At 46.6% G+C, this 23,647-nt stretch overlaps 1 pseudogene; it reads left to right on the top strand.

The window, feature by feature from the left end:
- The first annotated feature begins 5,699 nt into the window (after positions 1 to 5,699).
- On the top strand, positions 5,700 to 5,905 carry LOC142263449 (U2 spliceosomal RNA; annotated as a pseudogene).
- The last annotated feature ends 17,742 nt before the right edge of the window (positions 5,906 to 23,647 follow it).

Below are 23,647 nucleotides of genomic sequence, written 5' to 3' on the forward strand. Positions count from 1 at the left end.
GGACCGGATGTGTAAGCGCATACCTTATACAAACCTATAGAGTGCTGATGGGTGAGAGTGTGATGTTAGATATAAGACATCCTATAGTGAATAGTGAGCCGTAATCAAGTGCAACAGGGATATTTCACGTGACTATGGGAACCTGGAAGGTAAAGAAAGGGGAGAAAAAACTGTTAGACAAGGTAATCAGACATAATGTAACCAGTTGATCAGACATGATCACCTGGTTTGAGACCCCCTGCCTTACACTATATAGATATTATGTTCATTCCCCATCTATCTTGCTCAGGAGAGCATCTCCCTCCCCCGGCACCAAGAGCAGCTCATACTGAATTGTTACATTGACTAGTAACACTGCACACAGAAATGCACCTTAATATTCCACTGTTAACCCTTTCCTCCCAGCAGTAACACACAACTCCTCACCTTGATATCATGGTGATTTATGGTCAGAATGACTTCAATGCGATCAGTGATTTCTATTCTAGCTCTGCTCACATAGATTTTATATCCACACTCAACTATAGGCCGTTCTTCATATTTTGGGGGCTTTTAGTCAGATATACTAGTTTGTGCCTGTATAGTATTGGTGTAGATGGGAGTGTAGGGCATGGGTTACATGGCACTGTGGTGGAATACTGATGGGAGGTATTGGTGCTGTGTTTGATGCTTCTACTGGGTATTTTCCTACAAATACTGGAACAGCTCACTGCTTAGAATGATCCTTCCCAGCTCTATAATATATTATATATACCCCACAATGCAGGCTCACACACACATTTGTCTCAAGTGTGTTGTAGGGACACAGATACAGTCTTGGTCATGTGACTAAAGGCTACTTTACACACTGCGATATCGGTCCCGATATCGCTAGTGTGGGTACCCGCCCCCATCTGTTGCGCGACACGGGCAAATCGCTGCCCATGCCGCACAACACCGACCAGACCCGTCACACATACTTACCTGCCCGGCGACGTCGCTGTGTCCGGCGAACCGCCTCCTTTCTAAGGGGGCGGTCCGTGCGGCGTCACAGCGACGTCACTGAGCGACCGCCCAATAGCAGCGGAGGGGCGGAGATGAGTGGCCGGAACATCCCGCCCACCTCCTTCCTTCCTCATAGCGGCTGGGAGGCAGGTAAGGAGAGGTTCCTCGTTTCTGCGGTGTCACACGGAGCGATGTGTGCTACCGCAGGAGCGACGAACTACATCATTACTGCTGCAGTAACGATAATCGAGAATGGAGACCCATGTCACCGATGAGCGATTTTGCACGTTTTTGCAACGATGCAAAATCGCTCATCGGTATCACACGCAGCAACATCGCTAATGCGGCCGGATGTGCGTCACAAATTCCGTGACCCCAACGACTCCGCATTAGCGATGTCGCAGCGTGTAAAGCCCCCTTTAGTGGGAGTGGTGTACAGGGTCTTAGCAGTAAAGAGTATTCCATATTTCTGCCAGATACCCACAGAGATATTGAAATTTGAAAAAAGAGACTTCTGCTCATTGAAGGTAAGAACTGCTCACATAGCGTTCAACTCCACAGCAAACGAGTGCTCTAGCACTGGCATCTCAGCAGGGATATTCCCCTACTACACATGTGTGTCTAGGTCACTGTGACAGTTTACAGGACATAACTCAGGGCACCTAGACAGAAGGCAGAGGGACTACTTTCTATTTCTGGTGTAGAGCTTAGTACAATATATATATATTTATACTATTACATGGGACACATGTACCTTGTATTACCATTATTCGCTGTATATGAACCCCTTTTCTCCGGGCATTATTTGTCTATAGCATTTTTCACGAACCTGAGGCAACTGAGAACCCTTCAGTGAAGGAATTCCACTAACCCTCACAATACCTACCAGGGGCCTCCCTGCAGTAACTCAGGTAGTTGTACCCATTCTCTTTCCGCATTCTATGTGTTCTTCTTCTTTCTTCTTTTTTTTCTTTTTTCTTCTTTTTATTTCTATCATGTAGTTCAGGGGTTTATAGATATATGTCCTGCATCTCATATTTCCTTTAGTGGTGCTTCTTACCCATTCTCATATCATTTACCCTAGTATTTCATGATCCTGAGGCGACTGAGAACCCTTTAATAAAGGAATCCTTTTTCACCTGAATTGTCAAGTGATACTTACCAGTGACTATCACGTAATGTTACAGGTAGTTCCATTTTCTTCCTCTTCTTTCTCTCCTTTCTTCTTTGTCACACGGTCCATTGTGTTATAGCCCACGTGTCATGATAACACTTGTACCATCTTTTCATTTAGATTCCACCTACAATTATTTACCGATTCCAGTTCTGGAATAGGCTTTCATCATCTACTCACTAGAATTCTCAAGTTCATAAGGTACTGAGACATATACATGTTCACACCATTATAAAGAACAAAGTATAAACATTGAGGTTTTTCTCACACCCATGTTCCTGTGTTCTTTGATATGATATGTGTTCATTTCCTTCACTATATAGGATTGCAAGTTTTCCATTTGTACCTTAATGGCAATGACGCTATACAATTGAACACATATCATCCTGTTATCCATATAGGTGTGTATTTACCTGCTTGACTATTTTTGGTTGTTTGATCCAGAATGTTTCTCCAGATAGGTCATGTGGAAATTTTCTTTCCTCAGTACAAATGTTTTCACTATGGCTTTGGAAAATTTTTTTGTATGTGCATCATGGTCATTTGACCCATTGTACTCTCAAGTAGCAATATATTGTACTGTTATGTTGTACTATGTACTAATTACGTGTTTATATGGTTTTGTAACCCTTTATGATCTTAGATAACTTTATCCTTGATAAAGACCTAAAAACAAGCTCGAAACGTTGGATGAATTATCCTTTTGCACAAATAAAGAATTTTCAGCATTCTAAGAGTTCTTTTCTTACGTTATTGATCACTATAGTGTGCCAGAGCTATTTCTATTGAATTAACTCTTATTTTTTCTGAGCACCTGCTATATACACAGTGAGCCAGACATATTCAATTTTCATTCAGAAGGCAGAGGGAAGCCTTAGCAGCTGAGCCTATATCTTGGCTTGTGAGCATTAGAACAGGCCGGCGATTACAGGGTAACATGAAAAATGTCCAGCTTGCATTATGACTAGAACATGACAATATCCTTTTAAGTACTAACCTATGATGCGTTCCTAAGCAGTTGATGTTATATGTTCTACATTTCATTTTCTGCATACTTTACAAGTAGTAGAATTTGCTTTGATATAGGCAACTGGATTTTCACAATGAAAAGGCAAAGGATAACGCCCGAAAAAGACGCCATACATTATGTCAGTGCCATCACTGACAAACCTGGATTGACCATGAAATACATCAATCCCCTTAAAGGTGAGTTAAAACAAGTTTTAACTAAATTGCCTTAATATTGTCATGCATTAGAATGACTGTCTTAGGTAATGATAAATATTTTCTACAGGAAGAGGAGTGTTTGCTGAAACTGAAATCGAAAAAGGGAGTTTTGTTGCAGAAAATCGAGGTGAGCTCACGTATGCACTTACGATGGTAGACAACTACTCGAGATTTATGGTTGTGGTACAAGTCAAAGATCTAATGGCCCATACTGCAGCGAAGGTCTTCCAAGCACACTTATGCAGACCTCATGGCTACTCAGAGAGAGTCCTCACAGATCAAGGCACTGCCTTTGAAGCGGAAATCTTCAAGGACTTCTGCAGCTTTTACCGATGCAGGAAGATGCGTACTACACCCTACCATGCTCAAACCAATGGTTATCAACCTGCTCAGGACTTTACCCCATATTCCAGATGTGGCCTTACAAGTGATTTATAGAGGGGTAACAATACGTTGGGATCATCGGATCTAATCTCCCTTTTTATACACCCTAAAATCTTGTTTGCGTTAGAATAAACAATAACATCATAAAGGTATAGCAGTACCGTTTCAAAGTTTCGGTGTCCCAAGCAGCATTCCATCAGCCTCTGGAAGGTTCCTGGCAAATTGCACAGCTCGAAGGGCATGCTTTTGAACTCGCAGAGACCCATCGGGGTGGCAAAGGCGGTCTTCTTCCGGTCTGCCTCAGCAACGGACACTTGCCAATAGTGACTAGTGAGATCAAGGGTAGAAAAATAATTTGCAGTTGTCAATGCAGCTAGCTATTCCTCAATACAGGGGAGTGGTGCTGTCCTTCTTCTTTAACAGGACCAACGGAGCTGCCCAGAGGCTACAACTGTCACGGATAACCCCAGCCTCCTTCATGTTGCTCAACATGTCCTTGGTACACTGGTAATGTGCAGGTAGATTTGGCTTATATCTCTCTTTGATGGGTGGGTGTGCACTTGTGGGGATGTAGTGTTTGACCCCTTTTATTTTTCAAAAGTCTAGCGGATGTTTGCTGAAGACTTGCTCGTATTCTTGCACTAGCCTGTAGACCCCCTTCTTGTGATGTGAAGGTGTGGAGTCAGTGCCTACGTGTAATTCCTTACACCACTCCTCTGGCTGACTTGGTGAGCTGTCACTGAATGGGTGGGCTGAAGCAATGGTGGATGCTGCTGTTTGGATAGCATGTGTATCTACTGAGAACAGCTTATCAATGGTGGCAAATCGGAGCAGCTTAATCTTTTGCTCTCCGCAGTTCAACACTCTCATGGGCACTCTTCCCTTCCATATTAATGAATAAAACTATGATGTAAATAGCATATAGATACCCCACAAATGCAGATAAAAGTAGGTTATGGGAAAAGGGGGAAGAGAGAAACAGGAAAATAGTGGAATAAAGTATAACTTCCAGGTGGGAGAGGAAATGGCAGCACAGCCAGTGGAGGTGAAGCAAGGGGAGCCTGCAACTAAAGAGTTGAGAGCGTTATCACATGGTGACTGAGCCTGATTGTAACGGGAGCATAGAGGTGCCGATCCTGTCTTACCTGCGTTGGTGTAGAAGTGGGTGTCCTGTGGTGGAGTCAGCTATGTGCAGTGGTGGCCGTGGGTTCTTTTATGTGCGACCGTAGTAATAGCTGTGCCCACTTCCTGTATGGGAATGGAATGCAGTGAGGCTAATGGAACGCACGCCTGCGCATTTGTGTTTAACGTCGCGCATGTGCAGAACGGAGAAAAGGCTGCGCTCACTTCCTAATGAAAGGGAGTGAGACGCAGCTGGGAAGGGAAGGGAAAAGATTAGGGTTTGGGGATGATGAAAGGGCTTTCTACGGGCAAGGATGGCAAAGGGTGGCAGTGACGGAAAGTCAGGCAGATGGTCCTGTCCTGTCCTGTCCGTCCGTCTTTTTGTATCATGAATTGGAAAGACTGCAAGGGGGAGGGGAGGTGCTTGTGCCCAAAAGGAGGAGTTATTCAGATTCATTGCAGTGGGCGGCGGCTGCAAAAAGTACCATTCTCCTTGTTTTTGCTCTGCAAAACAGCCTTTTCAAGGGTTTGGCTTGGGTGACAAAATGTCTTCTGTAGGCGTGGGTTTGTCTCCCTCTCCCTAAGATGTGTCCGGTATAGGCCAGGGTGCCACTCAAGGCCGTAACCAATTCGGGTTATAGCTTCTCGGCCTTTTGGCTAAGATCAAGTGTAGTTTCGGAGGACGCTACCTTGGTCGGTACTGGAAGGTGCCTGGGATTGCACGTCTGCCGGCCTTGGGGGAGTGTGTGCGCCTTCTGGTGACACATAGCCCTCTTGTGCCTGGACGGTTCCCAGGCAACGGGAGGCGATCACCTTTGTTATTTTGAAGTCCTACTGATAAACAGAAAAAAAAAAAATTAAATCTGTTCTTATCAGTTTAATATCTGATACGTCCCCTCTCTAGGGACCATATATTAAATGGATTTTTAGAACAAGGAGATGGAAAAAATCTTGCTCTGTCCACTCCACGCATTGACCTGGTATTGCAGTACCTCCAGGACCGGTGCACCCCTTCTTAACCGAGTTTCCAAAAGCAGAACTCAATTCACCTGATTCAAATGAGCCTCATTAGTGAATTGAAAGAAAGCAAAAACTTTATATGCACCTCAATTTGGCCAATTCACTTTTCACACTTTCACCCTTTTTTTTTATCTTTCACACCTTTTACTTGCTTTATTGATGCAAAAGCTGTGCCAAATAGCAAACTCATCTCCACTCAACTTGACCAACTCTGCTATGTCCCGTGCAGTATCTTATTCTCAGTCTTATCTAGATCATTTGCAATTGAATAGAATAGATCCCTTTTGGACACATTGGATTCAGCTGCTGCAGTGACTGCAGGTGTTAGAAGATGCAGACTTGGCATCAGGTGCTGTCTATCAGATTCCACTCCAATTAAAGCTTCCATTGTTTTTCGGTGTTTTCTTTGAGCAATGATGATGTCTTTAGTGATCTGTTGGCTCCCTCTCCTGGAGGAAGAGTTTGCTTGCTCTTGGACTTTCAAAAAGAGAGGTCATGATAGACATTTAGCTTCTGAGCCCAATTGGGGACAGTCATGGGTGATGAATGTTTTGCAACCTGCTGCGAAGCCTGATACCGCAATATAAGGAACGTCAAATACTAAGAATGGGCGGCCTATGAAAGAATTAGTACTTTCATTAAGCATACTTAAACGGCTAATTGGGAATAGACAAACTGTAAAAAGCCCTCTGAGAAAGCCCCTCTCTATCCTTTGTCAGTAAGCTTTTCTGTAGTCTGCCTGTTGATGTATTTTCCGTTTGAACAGTGCACAACATGAAGTGACGGAACACTGGCTTGTCACAATGTCCCCCGCTGACATCACAATAGCGCTGCTGCCTAGAAAGCCAGCTGCGCAGCAGAAGTTGCTCTTTGGGTGGGATGGTGGGCTAATGTATCTATTCCTGCTTGGTGAGAGTTTGACATGATCTAGAGCAACGAGTTCCAGCGGCTAGCGGTTGATTATTGGCTGTAATGGGGCTTTCTGGCTGGTGCTAGCCTTTCTTCTTAGCACACAGGAACCACAATCCCTACACCATGCTTCGATGGATTCTCTCATCCCAGCCCAGTAAAACTACATATTTCACACAGTTATAGGCAGCCCATGGGCATTCACCTGGATTAAAACCCATAACAGCTCATAGACCAAACAATCAATCTACCACTGGACCAAAGACAGGAAGCTAAATCCACTGCCTGCGGTAACTAACTTAATCCTATAGGCTACTCACACAACAAACCCAAGAGAAAGGAAAAAAACATGGCTTCGATTATCCATCCAATGAAAACGCATAACCATTGTGAGCCATTGGACAATGCAATTGCACACATGGTGACATGGTGCACGGCCCAATGAATCAAGTCTGTACTTCATATTCACGGTTTAAGCCCTTGGGTTTTAATGTGTCCAGAGTACATATCCAGAAAGATTCCCTTTTTTTGTGCTAAGCACAAGTCAACAATACATTGTAAGCAGATTCTATTACCAGTCCCACACCATTTTGTGACGCATAATCACACAGTGGCCCAATTAAGATTCCAAGTCATCGAACATGTCCCAGCCATACGCAGAGGAGGCAATAGAATTAGGAAGCTCAAAGAAAGGGAATCTTTCTGGATATATACTCTGGGCACGTTGGAACCCAAGGGCTTAAACCATGAATATGAAGAACCGACTTGATTCATTGGGCCGTGCACATTTTTTCTAACGCCCGGTTCTTTTTCGTGATCACACTATATATGGTTCCACTATGTATGGAGTTCCATTCTTCCTTGTTTTTTATTTGTCATGTTTGTCATGTCTGATCAACTGGTTACATTATGTCTGATTACCTTGTCTAACAGTTTTTTCTCCCCTTTCTTTACCTTCCATGTTCCCATAGTCACGTGAAATATCCCTGTTGCACTTGATTACGGCTCACTATTCACTATAGGATGTCTTATATCTAACATCACACTCTCACCCATCAGCACTCTATAGGTTTGTATAAGGTATGCGCTTACACATCCGGTCCTCCATAGGTATTTCCACTTATGTAACACTATCCCTATGATCACTCATAACTCATACCCTTGTAGTCAATTACAGCCTCCTCTCTCCCCCCCTCCCCTTCTCCCTTTCCATCTATAATTTTGCCATATATACTAGCAAACACTCAGTGTACCTAGTGGCATCCTATTCGTGGCTATTGGACCTTGCTATAGTCCCACTAGTGCCAAGACATTTGCAGAGCGCATCTGCCTGCGTTGAACACTCCAACTAATTATAAGTAAGCCATTATACTAGCAAACACTCAGTGTACCTAGTGGCATCCTATACGTGGCTATTGGACCTTGCTATAGTCCCACTAGTGCCAAGACATTTGCAGAGCGCATCTGCCTGCGTTGCACACTCCAACTAATTATAAGTAAGCCATTATACTAGCAAACACTCAGTGTACCTAGTGGCATCCTATCTGTGGCTATTGGACTTTGCTATAGTCCCACTAGTGCCAAGACATTTGCAGAGCGCATCTGCCTGCGTTGCACACTCCAACTAATTATAAGTAAGCCATTATACTAGCAAACACTCAGTGTACCTAGTGGCATCCTATACGTGGCTATTGGACCTTGCTATAGTCCCACTAGTGCCAAGACATTTGCAGAGCGCATCTGCCTGCGTTGCACACTCCAACTAATTATAAGTAAGCCATTATACTAGCAAACACTCAGTGTACCTAGTGGCATCCTATACGTGGCTATTGGACCTTGCTATAGTCCCACTAGTGCCAAGACATTTGCAGAGCGCATCTGCCTGCGTTGCACACTCCAACTAATTATAAGTAAGCCATTATACTAGCAAAAACTCAGTGTACCTAGTGGCATCCTATCTGTGGCTATTGGACTTTGCTATAGTCCCACTAGTGCAAAGACATTTGCAGAGCACGTCTGCCTGCATTGCACACTCCAACTTTTTTAAACTAAGCAATTTTACTAGCAAACACTCAGTGTACCTAGTGGCATCCTATACGTGGCTATTGGACTTTGCTATAGTCCCACTAGTGCCAAGACATTTGCAGAGCGCATCTGCCTGCGTTGCACACTCCAACTAATTTTAACTTAGCCATTATACTAGCAAACACTCAGTGTACCTAGTGGCATCCTATACGTGGCTATTGGACTTTGCTATAGTCCCACTAGTGCCAAGACATTTGCAGAGCGCATCTGCCTGCGTTGCACACTCCAACTAATTATAAGTAAGCCATTATACTAGCAAACACTCAGTGTACCTAGTGGCATCCTATACGTGGCTATTGGACCTTGCTATAGTCCCACTAGTGCCAAGACATTTGCAGAGCGCATCTGCCTGCGTTGCACACTCCAACTAATTATAAGTAAGCCATTATACTAGCAAACACTCAGTGTACCTAGTGGCATCCTATACGTGGCTATTGGACTTTGCTATAGTCCCACTAGTGCCAAGACATTTGCAGAGCGCATCTGCCTGCGTTGCACACTCCAACTAATTATAAGTAAGCCATTATACTAGCAAACACTCAGTGTACCTAGTGGCATCCTATACGTGGCTATTGGACCTTGCTATAGTCCCACTAGTGCCAAGACATTTGCAGAGCGCATCTGCCTGCGTTGCACACTCCAACTAATTATAAGTAAGCCATTATACTAGCAAACACTCAGTGTACCTAGTGGCATCCTATCTGTGGCTATTGGACTTTGCTATAGTCCCACTAGTGCCAAGACATTTGCAGAGCGCATCTGCCTGCGTTGCACACTCCAACTAATTATAAATAAGCCATTATACTAGCAAACACTCAGTGTACCTAGTGGCATCCTATACGTGGCTATTGGACTTTGCTATAGTCCCACTAGTGCCAAGACATTTGCAGAGCGCATCTGCCTGCGTTGCACACTCCAACTAATTATAAGTAAGCCATTATACTAGCAAACACTCAGTGTACCTAGTGGCATCCTATACGTGGCTATTGGACTTTGCTATAGTCCCACTAGTGCCAAGACATTTGCAGAGCGCATCTGCCTGCGTTGCACACTCCAACTAATTTTAACTTAGCCATTATACTAGCAAACACTCAGTGTACCTAGTGGCATCCTATACGTGGCTATTGGACTTTGCTATAGTCCCACTAGTGCCAAGACATTTTCAGAGCGCATCTGCCTGCGTTGCACACTCCAACTAATTATAAATAAGCCATTATACTAGCAAACACTCAGTGTACCTAGTGGCATCCTATACGTGGCTATTGGACTTTGCTATAGTCCCACTAGTGCCAAGACATTTGCAGAGCGCATCTGCCTGCGTTGCACACTCCAACTAATTTTAACTTAGCCATTATACTAGCAAACACTCAGTGTACCTAGTGGCATCCTATACGTGGCTATTGGACTTTGCTATAGTCCCACTAGTGCCAAGACATTTGCAGAGCGCATCTGCCTGCGTTGCACACTCCAACTCATTATAACTAAGTTGCATTGTCAGGGATATTTATTCTTTATTATTCTGCTGTTAATAAAGCTAGACCACCACTGCAATCTTCACCACCTCTCAATTTTTACTACCACATTTTCAGTCCACAATCTTGTCGCAATCAACATGAGTGGCAAAATGACAGATGCTGGTGGAAAGGGGAAGAGGCGTGGTGGAAAAGGCAAAAAAGGTTTTGTCTGTGGGGAAAGTGGCAAAGCTCCATTATCATCTGCTGAAGATAGACCATCTACCAGAAAAAGTAAGATGTCTACTACTTACCGTGGACAATCCGATGTGCTCCCTTTTTTACGGACACGAACAACAGGAAGAAAGGTAGATGATGGGCAAAAAAGGAAAATGCTTGAATGGATCTCAAGTGGTCCAACAAGTGCCCTCTCAGCCACTTCAAGTACCGCATCCAAAAAACACCAGTCCTCTGAGTTGTCATCCCAATCACACTTGATTTCTCCCAGCTCTGAAGTCTCCATCAGCCCTGCACAGTATGGTGGAACTGAGATGGCTGAGTCTGCAGAGCTGTTCAGTCACACTATAGCCTGGGAATCAGAGGTCTGCTCCCAAGCTACAGTGAGTACAGAACAGGAAATGGTCTGCAGTGATGCCCAGAACCTTTGTGACTCTGATTCAGGCCGTGAGGACCAAGTTTCTGAGCATAATGTTGACCCTTTGTCACAAACTGTAACACCTGTGGTTATAGACAATGAGGAACATACTGATGAAGATGAGACGCAGATACCCGATTGGGATGACAACTTAAATATTCGGTCAGGGCAAGAAGAGGCTCGGTCTGAGGGGGAGGGGAGTGCAAACACAACAATTGATGATGAAGTTCTAGATTCCACCTACTGTCAACCCCCAGTCTGGCACTCGAGGAGGTCAACAGAGGCGGTGGAGGAGGATGCAACCGACGACGAAGTTACCTTGCGCCTTCCTGGACAGAGTCGGAGCACTGGTAGCACGTCTACAACTGCATCCTCAGCCACCACTCTGCCTATGAGCATTATTCGGGGTGGATCAACAGGTCGCATGGCCTCTAAGCCTTGCCTAGCCTGGTCCTTTTTTGACATAGAAAAAGATCGCCCAAATCATGTGATATGTAAAATTTGTCATGATTCTCTTAGTAGAGGTCAAAACCTCAGCAGTTTGACAACTTCTTCCATGAATCGTCACATGAATAAATATCATAGGTCCCGGTGGGAAGCTCACTGTGCTGCAATGCTGCAAGAGCGAACCATCCACCGCCCGCCCCTTCCAGTGCATCCGCGCGCTCTTCATCTTCTAGGACTGTGGGGACAGCTGTCACACCTGTTTTTCCACGACCAAACTTCCACCACTGTAACCGCAACAGGCAGTTTGCTTGTAAGGTCGTCAGTTGGTTTGGAAGGGGAAACAAGTGAGTGTGTACAGCTCTCTCAGACATCGATAGCACCAACGTTGGATGAAGGCAACATCATGTCTCCGCCTGCACTTTCCTCACAAACCTGCATTTTTCCAGGGACACCCTACTCAACACCGTCTACACACAGCAGCCAGATCTCTGTCCATCAGATGTGGTCAAATAAAAGGCCACTTCCTCCGACCCATGACAAAGCTAAGAGGTTGACTCTATCCCTCTGTAAGCTGTTGGCTACCGAAATGCTGCCTTTCCGCCTAGTGGACACACAGGATTTTAGAGACCTTATGTCTGTCGCTGTGCCCCAGTACCAGATGCCTAGTCGCCACTACTTCTCTAAGAAAGGTGTGCCCGCGCTACACCAGCATGTCGCACACAACATCACCGCTTCCTTGAGAAACTCTGTGTGTGAACGGGTGCATTTCACCACCGATACTTGGACCAGTAAGCATGGACAGGGACGTTACATGTCGCTAACTGGGCACTGGGTAACTATGGTGATAGATGGTGAAGGGTCTGCTGCACAAGTCTTGCCGTCCCCACGACTTGTGTGTCAATCCTCTGTCTGTCCAAGTTCCGCCACAGCTTCTGCATCCTCCACCTCATCTGGGTCCTCCACCTCCGCCCCAAGCCTGCCTGGTCAGGCCACCAGCATTCTCACTGCGCAGAAGGAATCACGCACGCCTCATTACTATGCTGGCAGCAGAGCGCAACGGCATCAGGCGGTCTTTAGCTTGACATGTCTTGGGAATAAGAGTCACACAGCTGAGGAGTTGTGGTCAGCTCTGCGGTCCGAGTTTAATAAATGGTTGTCTCCACTCAACCTGCAGCCTGGTAAGGCCGTGTGCGACAATGCTGCAAACCTGGGTGCGGCACTTCGCCTGGGCATTGTGACACACGTACCTTGTATGGCTCACGTGTTGAACCTTGTCGTCCAGCAATTTTTAACACACTATCCCGGCCTAGATGGCCTTCTGAACAGGGCACGAAAACTGTCAGCTCACTTCCGCCGTTCAAGCGCCGCAGCAGAGCGACTTGCATCGCTCCAGAAGTCTTTCGGCCTGCCGGTTCATCGCCTGAAATGCGATGTGGCGACACGCTGGAATTCAACTCTCCACATGTTACAGCGACTGTGGCAGCACCGCAGAGCCCTGGTGCAATACGTCATGACGTATAGCCTGGGCCAACGAGATGCAGAGGTGGGGCAGATCACCCTGATGGAGTGGTCTCAGATCAAGGACCTATGCACCCTTCTGCACAGTTTCGACATGGCGACGAATATGTTTAGCTCTGACAATGCCATTATCAGCATGACGATTCCAGTCATTTACATGCTGGAGCACACGCTAAACACTATTCGGAGTCAGGGGGTGGGACAACATGAAGGGGAGGAACTACAGGAGGATTCATATGCGCAAGGGACAACAACATCACCAAGGTCCAGACGTTCATCATCACCAACGCAGCAGGCATGGGACCATGGGGAACAGGGATCGACAAGGGCGCATAGTAGCAGGCGAAATGTTGAGCAAGGTGCAGGAGAACATGAAGAAATGGAGGACGAACTGTCCATGGACATGGAAGACTCAGCGGATGAGGGAGACCTTGGTCAAATTTCAGTTGAAAGAGGTTGGGGGGAGATGTCAGAGGAAGAAAGAACGGGTAGCACCTCTATGCCACAAACACAGCGTGGACTTGGTCCGTATGGCTGCGCAAGACACATGAGTGCCTTTTTGTTGCACTACCTCCAACATGACAGTCGTATTGTCAAAATTAGAAGTGATGATGACTACTGGATTGCCACACTATTAGATCCCCGGTACAAGTCCAAATTTTGTGACATAATTCCAGCCATAGAAAGGGACGCACGTATGCAGGAGTATCAGCAGAAGCTGTTACTCGATCTTAGCTCGGCTTTTCCACCAAACAACCGTGCAGGTGCAGGGAGGGAATCTCCCAGTTGTAACTTGACAAACATGGGACGGTCTCGTCATCTTCAACAGTCTACCCGTACCAGTAGGACCGTATCTGGTGCCGGTAACAGCAATTTTATGGAATCTTTTCATAATTTTTTTAGACCCTCTTTTGCAAGGCCACCAGAGACAACAAGTCTGACACATACTCAACGGCTGGAGAGGATGATACAGGAGTATCTCCAAATGAACATCGATGCCATGACTGTGCAACTGGAGCCTTGCTCCTTTTGGGCTTCAAACCTAGAAAAATGGCCAGAGCTCTCCAGTTACGCCTTGGAGATTTTGTCGTGTCCAGCTGCCAGCGTAGTCTCTGAACGTGTATTCAGTGCTGCTGGGTGTGTGCTGACAGATAAGCGCACGCGTCTGTCCAGTGACAATGTGGACAGACTGACGTTCATCAAAATGAACAAGTCATGGATCCAGAAGGAATTTACTACCCCTGTGTCATCCTGGGGAGAGTAAATGCTTGTTGATTTGGAATGTGCTTGATGCAAATCAAAACATCCTGTTTGCAACTAGGGCCCAAGTGCTGCCACTGATGGGGTGGGTGTCTGTGTGGCCCAATTTTTGGAAAAAAGGGAGACTCCGCTTGGAGTAACCCTTGCTTGCTGTGTTTTTAAAAGAAGCCAAGATGAACAGAGCTGGGATCAGGAAAGACTTTGCTACCTACCCCGGTGTCATCCTGGGGACGGTTAATTATGGCGTATTTTTGAATGTGCTTGATGCAAATCAAAACATCCTGTTTGCAACTAGGGCCCAAGTGCTGCCACTGATGGGGTGGGTGTCTGTGTGGCCCAATTTTTGGAAAAAAGGGAGACTCCGCTTGGAGTAACCCTTGCTCGCTGTGTTTTTAAAAGAAGCCAAGATGAACAGAGCTGGGATCAGGAAAGACTTTGCTACCTACCCCGGTGTCATCCTGGGGACGGTTAATTATGGCGTATTTTTGAATGTGCTTGATGCAAATCAAAACATCCTGTTTGCAACTAGGGCCCAAGTGCTGCCACTGATGGGGTGGGTGTCTGTGTGGCCCAATTTTTGGAAAAAAGGGAGACTCCGCTTGGAGTAACCCTTGCTTGCTGTGTTTTTAAAAGAAGCCAAGATGAACAGAGCTGGGATCAGGAAAGACTTTGCTACCTACCCCGGTGTCATCCTGGGGACGGTTAAGAATAGCGTATTTTTGAATGTGCTTGATGCAAATGTAGCTGTGAAGTTTACAACTGGGGCACAACTGCTGCCACTGAAGGGGTGGGTGTGTGTGGGGCCCAATTTTTGGAAAAAAGGGAGACTCCGCTTGGAGTAACCCTTGCTTGCTGTGTTTTTAAAAGAAGCCAAGATGAACAGAGCTGGGATCAGGAAAGACTTTGCTACCTACCCCGGTGTCATCCTGGGGACGGTTAATTATGGCGTATTTTTGAATGTGCTTGATGCAAATCAAAACATCCTGTTTGCAACTAGGGCCCAAGTGCTGCCACTGATGGGGTGGGTGTCTGTGTGGCCCAATTTTTGGAAAAAAGGGAGACTCCGCTTGGAGTAACCCTTGCTTGCTGTGTTTTTAAAAGAAGCCAAGATGAACAGAGCTGGGATCAGGAAAGACTTTGCTACCTACCCCGGTGTCATCCTGGGGACGGTTAATTATGGCGTATTTTTGAATGTGCTTGATGCAAATCAAAACATCCTGTTTGCAACTAGGGCCCAAGTGCTGCCACTGATGGGGTGGGTGTCTGTGTGGCCCAATTTTTGGAAAAAAGGGAGACTCCGCTTGGAGTAACCCTTGCTTGCTGTGTTTTTAAAAGAAGCCAAGATGAACAGAGCTGGGATCAGGAAAGACTTTGCTACCTACCCCGGTGTCATCCTGGGGACGGTTAAGAATAGCGTATTTTTGAATGTGCTTGATGCAAATGTAGCTGTGAAGTGTACAACTGGGGCACAACTGCTGCCACTGAAGGGGTGGGTGTGTGTGGGGCCCAATTTTTGGAAAAAAGGGAGACTCCGCTTGGAGTAACCCTTGCTTGCTGTGTTTTTAAAAGAAGCCAAGATGAACAGAGCTGGGATCAGGAAAGACTTTGCTACCTACCCCGGTGTCATCCTGGGGACGGTTAATTATGGCGTATTTTTGAATGTGCTTGATGCAAATCAAAACATCCTGTTTGCAACTAGGGCCCAAGTGCTGCCACTGATGGGGTGGGTGTCTGTGTGGCCCAATTTTTGGAAAAAAGGGAGACTCCGCTTGGAGTAACCCTTGCTTGCTGTGTTTTTAAAAGAAGCCAAGATGAACAGAGCTGGGATCAGGAAAGACTTTGCTACCTACCCCGGTGTCATCCTGGGGACGGTTAATTATGGCGTATTTTTGAATGTGCTTGATGCAAATCAAAACATCCTGTTTGCAACTAGGGTCCAAGTGCTGCCACTGATGGGGTAAGTGTCTGTGTGGCCCAATTTTTGGAAAAAAGGGAGACTCCGCTTGGAGTAACCCTTGCTTGCTGTGTTTTTAAAAGAAGCCAAGATGAACAGAGCTGGGATCAGGAAAGACTTTGCTACCTACCCCGGTGTCATCCTGGGGACGGTTAATTATGGCGTATTTTTGAATTTGCTTGATGCAAATCAAAACATCCTGTTTGCAACTAGGGCCCAAGTGCTGCCACTGATGGGGTGGGTGTCTGTGTGGCCCAATTTTTGGAAAAATGGGAGACTCCGCTTGGAGTAACCCTTGCTTGCTGTGTTTTTAAAAGAAGCCAAGATGAACAGAGCTGGGATCAGGAAAGACTTTGCTACCTACCCCGGTGTCATCCTGGGGACGGTTAATTATGGCGTATTTTTGAATGTGCTTGATGCAAATCAAAACATCCTGTTTGCAACTAGGGCCCAAGTGCTGCCACTGATGGGGTGGGTGTCTGTGTGGCCCAATTTTTGGAAAAAAGGGAGACTCCGCTTGGAGTAACCCTTGCTTGCTGTGTTTTTAAAAGAAGCCAAGATGAACAAGTCATGGGTCAGCAAAGACTTTATCTACCTACCCCGGTGTCATCCTGGGGACGGATAAGAATGGCGTATTTTTGAATGTGCTTGATGCAAATCAAAACATCCTGTTTGCAACTAGGGCCCAAGTCCTGCCACTGATGGGGTGGGTGTCTGTGTGGCCCAATTTTTGGAAAAAAGGGAGACTCCGCTTGGAGTAACCCTTGCTTGCTGTGTTTTTAAAAGAAGCCAAGATGAACAGAGCTGGGATCAGGAAAGACTTTGCTACCTACCCCGGTGTCATCCTGGGGACGGTTAATTATGGCGTATTTTTGAATTTGCTTGATGCAAATCAAAACATCCTGTTTGCAACTAGGGCCCAAGTGCTGCCACTGATGGGGTGGGTGTCTGTGTGGCCCAATTTTTGGAAAAAAGGGAGACTCCGCTTGGAGTAACCCTTGCTTGCTGTGTTTTTAAAAGAAGCCAAGATGAACAGAGCTGGGATCAGGAAAGACTTTGCTACCTACCCCGGTGTCATCCTGGGGACGGTTAAGAATAGCGTATTTTTGAATGTGCTTGATGCAAATGTAGCTGTGAAGTGTACAACTGGGGCACAACTGCTGCCACTGAAGGGGTGGGTGTGTGTGGGGCCCAATTTTTGGAAAAAAGGGAGACTCCGCTTGGAGTCACCTTGCGGTGTTTTACATGATTTTAGAATGGCGTGCCATGCCTATATCTGTGTGTCCTCCTCTTTTTCCTTGTCCAGCTGTTTTGTTTTCGCATGAGTATATGTCCTTGTCACTTTCCCATGTGTTTGTGTTGTGTTGTGAGTTGTTTGTCACCTTTTGGACACCTTTGAGGGTGTTTTCTAGGTGTTTTACTGTGTTTGTGATTGCCTGCCATTGTTTCCTATTGGCTCGAGTTCGGTTCGTCGAACGTTCGACGAGCCGAACTCGAACGGGAGCTCCGTTCGGCGAACCGACCTCGAGCCGAACCGGGACCGGTTCGCTCATCTCTACTCCTGGACATAGCATTCGAATTACCAGGTCCCTGAAGGCTGAAATGCGTAGTGGCCGGAAATCATGAACAATTACAATGGGCGTATGTGCTGTAGATCCTGCGTCAGTTGTAGCTTGAAACTTTGTCTTTTCACGGATTTGCCCGTCTCTCATGGTGTTGGGCTATTTTCGGATCAAAATGGTGTGTCCCTCCTTGGCCCGTATCATGGGTTATTTCAGGGGCAAATTTAACTCTCTTAGCACTTTTCTCCTTAATTGTGGCCGTTGAATTGTGGGGTCAAGGTCTATCCAACCAGCATATTTGTTGTTTTTCAGACAATTTAGGGCTCGTGCATAGTAATAATAACACAGGTTTCCAAGGGTAAAAATTTTTGAAAGATGTGATTTTTTTCATACTTTCGATCATTGGACTCAGTAAAAATATTGAAAAAATATCATCACGTACAGTTTTTTCACAAACACTGATTCTATAGGTGTTAGGGCCAGGTGGACGGGCAGACCCAGGAGGTGGATCCACTGGGCCGAACACCTTAATGAAGGCAAGGGGTCCGGTAGCCGGAGCACTACGGGTAGCAGGACAGTCCGTGCAAAAGAGTGGAATGGAGAAGTCCCTGGGACCACGGAGTCACTGATGGTAGTCCGGGTGACGGAGCTCAGGTTCGGAGGCCGAGATGTCAGGCAGAGTCCGGAACCGATGGAGCGAGAGGACGGGTCACCACAGGGATCAGAGATGGTACGGACTGACGGGATGGCAGATAGTCAGCGTTCGGGGTTCGGGAATCGGCAGGACCGGATGGCGAGGCAGGAGCGGCTCTAGAAGAGAGATAGGTAAGTATATCACAGAGACACAAGGAGACCTGACTCCTAGCTTAGGAAACACGAAGAACAGGCCCCGCCCACTTGGACATTAAACCCCTTTATACCCTGTACCTGTGTGTTCAATTTCCTGTCAGTGGACGCTGGCCCTTTAAGAGAGGGTCAATGACCGCGCGCGCGCCCTAATGCGCATGCGCGAGGCCCGGGTGCCAGAAGCCAGGGCAGGGAGCGGTGTATAGGAAGCAGGGGAGCCGGCCTGGAGCAGGGCTGCCGACGGGCGCCGGGAGCGGGGACCGGGCCGCCTGGGGACCGCAGGTGGTGGAGGCTGGAGACCGTGGAGCGGGGGATGTCTGCCAGAGGAGCCGGGGAGCGAAGCAGGGAAGCCGGGGAGCGTGGCAGGTGAGCCGGGGGGCAGAGCAGGGGACCCGGAGAGCGTGACAATAGGTTTCCAAAAGGTTAGAATTCTGAAAAGATTCCCTCCATACTTTTCTGAAGATGGTGCTCTAGTGTATTCAAGCAATGTTCCTGTGCTGATGGAAAATGTAACATTAAGTACAATGTGAGCGAGTGGAGACACGTCATTGTTTCATCCAAAAAGTCTGAAAGCTGTGCTACTGCTCAATGGCAGTAAGTATTCTTCAGTGTGTGTAGGGCATGTGTCGCGGGCAGAGGGGCCACGCACGCTACGCTCGGGTTCGGGGACTTCTGCTGCTGCTGCTGCTCGGTGGCTCGAGCGGAGGGCCAGATCCGGGGACTCGAGCAGCGCTCCTCGCCCACGAGTGAAAAGGGGGTGGTTTGTTTGGGGAGATAGTTAGTGACGTCACCCACAGGTCGTGGTGATAATGGGCACCACCACTGCTGGTGACGGGGATCCCGGGAGCGATGGCAGGGAGCAGCTAGGATGTTGGTTCCCCCTCCGTGGGTAGGGGTTGGTGATCCCGGGGCCCGGTGGCGGTACGGGGAGGCTGGATGGCTGGGGTGTACGTACCGAGGGAGCCCGTTTGCCCGCAGGCGCTGGCCCTTGGATCTCTAGCCTATGGCGGTGGCTTTTTATCCTCACGGTGTGGACGGTTGCCTTCTGTCGGGTCTTGGGTGTTAGGGAACCCCTGGGATTCCGGTCACTCTCGGATTTGACCATTGTCGGCGGCTCCTAGCCTGGTCAGGGTCCAATGGCCCTGCCTTTGTGCTTGGTACAGATCCGCTCACCGGTTCAGTTCCCCTCGGGTCACCGCCCGTCCCCGGTCCTACGGTTCAGCTGACTTGTACCACCTCCTGCAGACGGCCACCACCGTCTGCCGACCTTGCTGACAGTGCCTGGGCTCCTACCCAGACACTAACAGTTTCTGTCCTCTCACTTTCCACTACAAAACTAAACTAACTGCTTTTTCCCGCCTCCAGGCCTGTGAACTCCTCGGTGGGTGGGGCCAACCGCCTGGCTCCGCCCCACCTGGTGTGGACATCAGACCCTGGAGGAGGCAACAAGGATTTTGTGTGACTGATGTAGACTATCCAGGGGAGGGGGTGTGTGTGATTTTGTGTTTGTGACTACCTGGCTAGTCCAGGGCGTCACACATGCTATGCACTTGGAAGAAAGCTGTGAGAATTTAGACTTTATTCTCAAGAAACTTAACTACAAGGAGCATGGATGGTCAATATGTGGTGGTCTAAAAATGTTCTCATTGCTTCTTGGGCAGCAAGGAGGATATATTAAATACCCATGCTGTTCTGCCTCATGGCAGCCTGCTAATAGTCATTCATTGAAATTTCTGTTACAACCCCTAGAGGTCATTGTTATTCTTTTGAATTGCTGAGTTTCCCTTTAAGCTAAATGTATTCTGGGTAAGGAATGCCTCCCTGAGCTGAGAAGAAGCCTGCAGCCATTTTCTCTTTGGATTTGTCAGGAAAGGACATGCCAACTTACCTCTCTGTACATTCACCCCTGCCTAGTGTAATCCGGTGAGCAAAGCAAATTACATGTGTTAGTGATAGAATCCTAGATGGAAGAGTGTAGTAAATGCATTGTACATTGTACTTCTACACCTTTAGTGTCATCCCTGTCTTGTTTGTCTAGATAGGATTTCTATGTATTGCAGATGCAGTGACCTTTCACCTACATTCTCGTAAGAACTGCATCTCATGTACTGTTATGCTATGTTAACTCTGTATTAACACTGTACTGACTGTAATCATTTTCTTGTTATAGTTTTTACCCGTATAAAACAGTATCTTGGATATACCGTATTCTGTCTTCAACTGCATCTTGGATATTCCTATATTCACTGTATATTCCATGTATACTGCAATCAAGTTCACGTTACCAGCTAATAAATCAAGGCTATTGAACTCCACAGTCTGTTTATTTGAAATGTGAACTAGGGTTTAGCTGTATGCTAGAGATTCACAGCATTACGTAAAAGAAGGCAGAACACATGCTTTTTGTGTGAATTGGAAAGCCAGGTTAGGACTCTTCACTGGAGCAAAAAAAATTGGCCAACAAGAACATCTTTGTAACCGGGACTCAAGAACATTGTTGCATAAAGCTTAGTTGATCCCACCTAAAGTTCTCTTGCCACCACTCCACTGTAAGCTTGGACTGATGAAGCTGTTTGTGAAAGCGCTACTGAAAGAAGGAGAGATGTTTAAGTACCTGTGTACCAAGTTTCAGGGACTGTCAGAATCAAGTCTGAAGGAAGGTGTGATGCCCTGACAAAACCAGGTAGTTACAGATAGGCCCCCGCACAACACCTTTCCTCACTTAGGAAACACACAGCCGACCTGAAACCCTAGTCACCTAGGACCCTGAAGCCAGGACCGAAACCAGCGGCCTAGCTAATTAAATGATTGAGGGCAGGATTATAGGTCCTATCCCACCTAAAGTCCCTCAAAGAAGACAACAGCCCACTGATAGGGATAAGGCCACCGCCAGGGCCCTTAGATCCCACGGGCCAGCGCCTGCGGGCACGGCTCCTTAGGCCATATCCAGCCGGGAGCGGACTCCTGAGTTCCAGACCAGGCAGTCCACCATACACAAAAACAAGTGCAGAGTAAAGGACAGCGACCACCAGCCTGGGTGGGGGACCTGAATGCAACCGGCCGGGGCGGCAGGCCACCAGCACCTTTGGTTTACCGAAAGACTCGTGTGATTCATTTACTGTGAGTAACCAAACATCCCCCTGCTTGCTCAGGCGCGCCGGCCCTTGCCATCACCATACCCTGCACAAAGACACTGGGCCCCGGGGCAATCATCCCTACACACGGAGGGGTTAACATCCAGCTGCCACTACATCTCTCCCGGGTATCCCATAACGGCAGCGGTGGTGTCCCACCTCACCACACACCGTTGGTGGCGTCACAAACTTAATACGGCCTAGCCCATACATCTACATTCCTCCTTTTATTCGACATGTCCGCGAGACCCCCGGGTCGAGCCACTCTCTTAGAAGGTCTGGATCCGACCAACGGCGGCTGCTGGCACAGGGGCAGCACAAAAGCATTTTTGTGGGTTCGGATATTCAGAAACCCATGAATGAAGGATGACGTGTTTTAAACAATAATGAAAACTGTTGAAAAAAGGGCTTGGGACTCTTTGAAAGAAGCAATAAATACGTTTCTAGGTAACAACAAAGAATCAAAATTTAAGTCCATCGTGGAGAACATGCTGAAACGTTTCAAAGCCTTGGGTTGTCTAATGAATTTGAAGTTACATTTTTTACATTCCTATTTGGACTACTTGTCTGAAAACCTTGGTGCTGGTGGGAAGAACAAGAAGGTTTTCATCGGAATATCAAGGAGATGGAACGACGATACCAAAGTAAATGAAACGTGAACATGATTGCCGGATGCTTCACAGAGAAGATCCACAGGCCTTCTATAAGAGAAAAGGGGGATCTAGAGAAAAGGAAAAAGTGCAAGAATAAATTTCTAATAAAGTTGCAGAATGACTGTACAATAAATAAATGTATTTTATATATAAAATTGTGAATATTTTTGGTTACAATAAGTATTTTTCTTGTTCATGTCACTTGTATGTAACTTCACACATGGATTGTACAAAATCAATATTTGATGGTTAAAAAAAAATATTTATTTTTTTTTTTAAATCAGGACATTAGAAAACATAATAATCAGTCACTGGATTTGAAGTTTCATAAACCAAAATTTTACATAGCTGTGTAATTTGTCGGGCACCCACCGACAATAGAATAGCGCCAGATTTAGGAAGCTGGCTGAGGTCTGCAAAGTCTGTAGCCAGGTGACAAAATTGTCCAACCTGGGTTTCTTCCTTAAGTAGTCTCTGGTATGATGATATGGTATAATCCTGGCAGCCGGAGTCGAAATCCCTAGATTGCGGTTATGATCTCCAATCGGAATTGGAGCCCCTAGATTGAAGCCATGTAGCCAAGTGATCCTCTAGTTGAAGCCAAAGTCCCTAGACCGAGTCCACAAGGCATCCTGGTTCTGATCCCCTAGCCAGCTCCTAAGAGCTTAGACTAGATCATGCAACATCCATCAACAACCTGGTGACTCCAAGAAGTCCCCTTTTATAGCCATAACCTTCCCTTAGGATATACTGTGCCCTTATCAGATTGGTTGTACAAGGTTGCTTCTCTTATTGGATGAATTTCAAGCTGCATGGATAATGTTCATTTAAATGATGTGGATAGAAAGACTGAAGATATCTACATGTAGTCTGAAATCCATCATGAATCAATACTATTTTACACAGTCATAAGCAGCCCATGGGCATTCACCTGCATTCAAACCAATAACAGCTCATAGACCAGACAATCCATCTACCACTGGACCAAAGACAGGAAGTTAAATCCACTGCCTGCGGTAACCAACTTAATCCTATAGGCTACTCACACAACAAACCCAACAGAAAGGAAAAAAACATGGCTTCGATTATCCACCCAATGAAAACGCATAACCATTGTGAGCCATTGGACAATGCAATTGGACACTTGGTGACATGGTGCACGGCCCAATGAATCAAGTCTTTACTTCATATTCACGGTTTAAGCCCTTGGGTTCTAATGTGCCCAGAGTACATATCCAGAAAGATTCTCTTTCTTTGAGCTA

The sequence above is a fragment of the Anomaloglossus baeobatrachus genome, unplaced genomic scaffold (genome assembly GCF_048569485.1).
Source record: "Anomaloglossus baeobatrachus isolate aAnoBae1 unplaced genomic scaffold, aAnoBae1.hap1 Scaffold_2584, whole genome shotgun sequence".
NCBI classification, from domain to species: Eukaryota; Metazoa; Chordata; class Amphibia; order Anura; family Aromobatidae; genus Anomaloglossus; species Anomaloglossus baeobatrachus.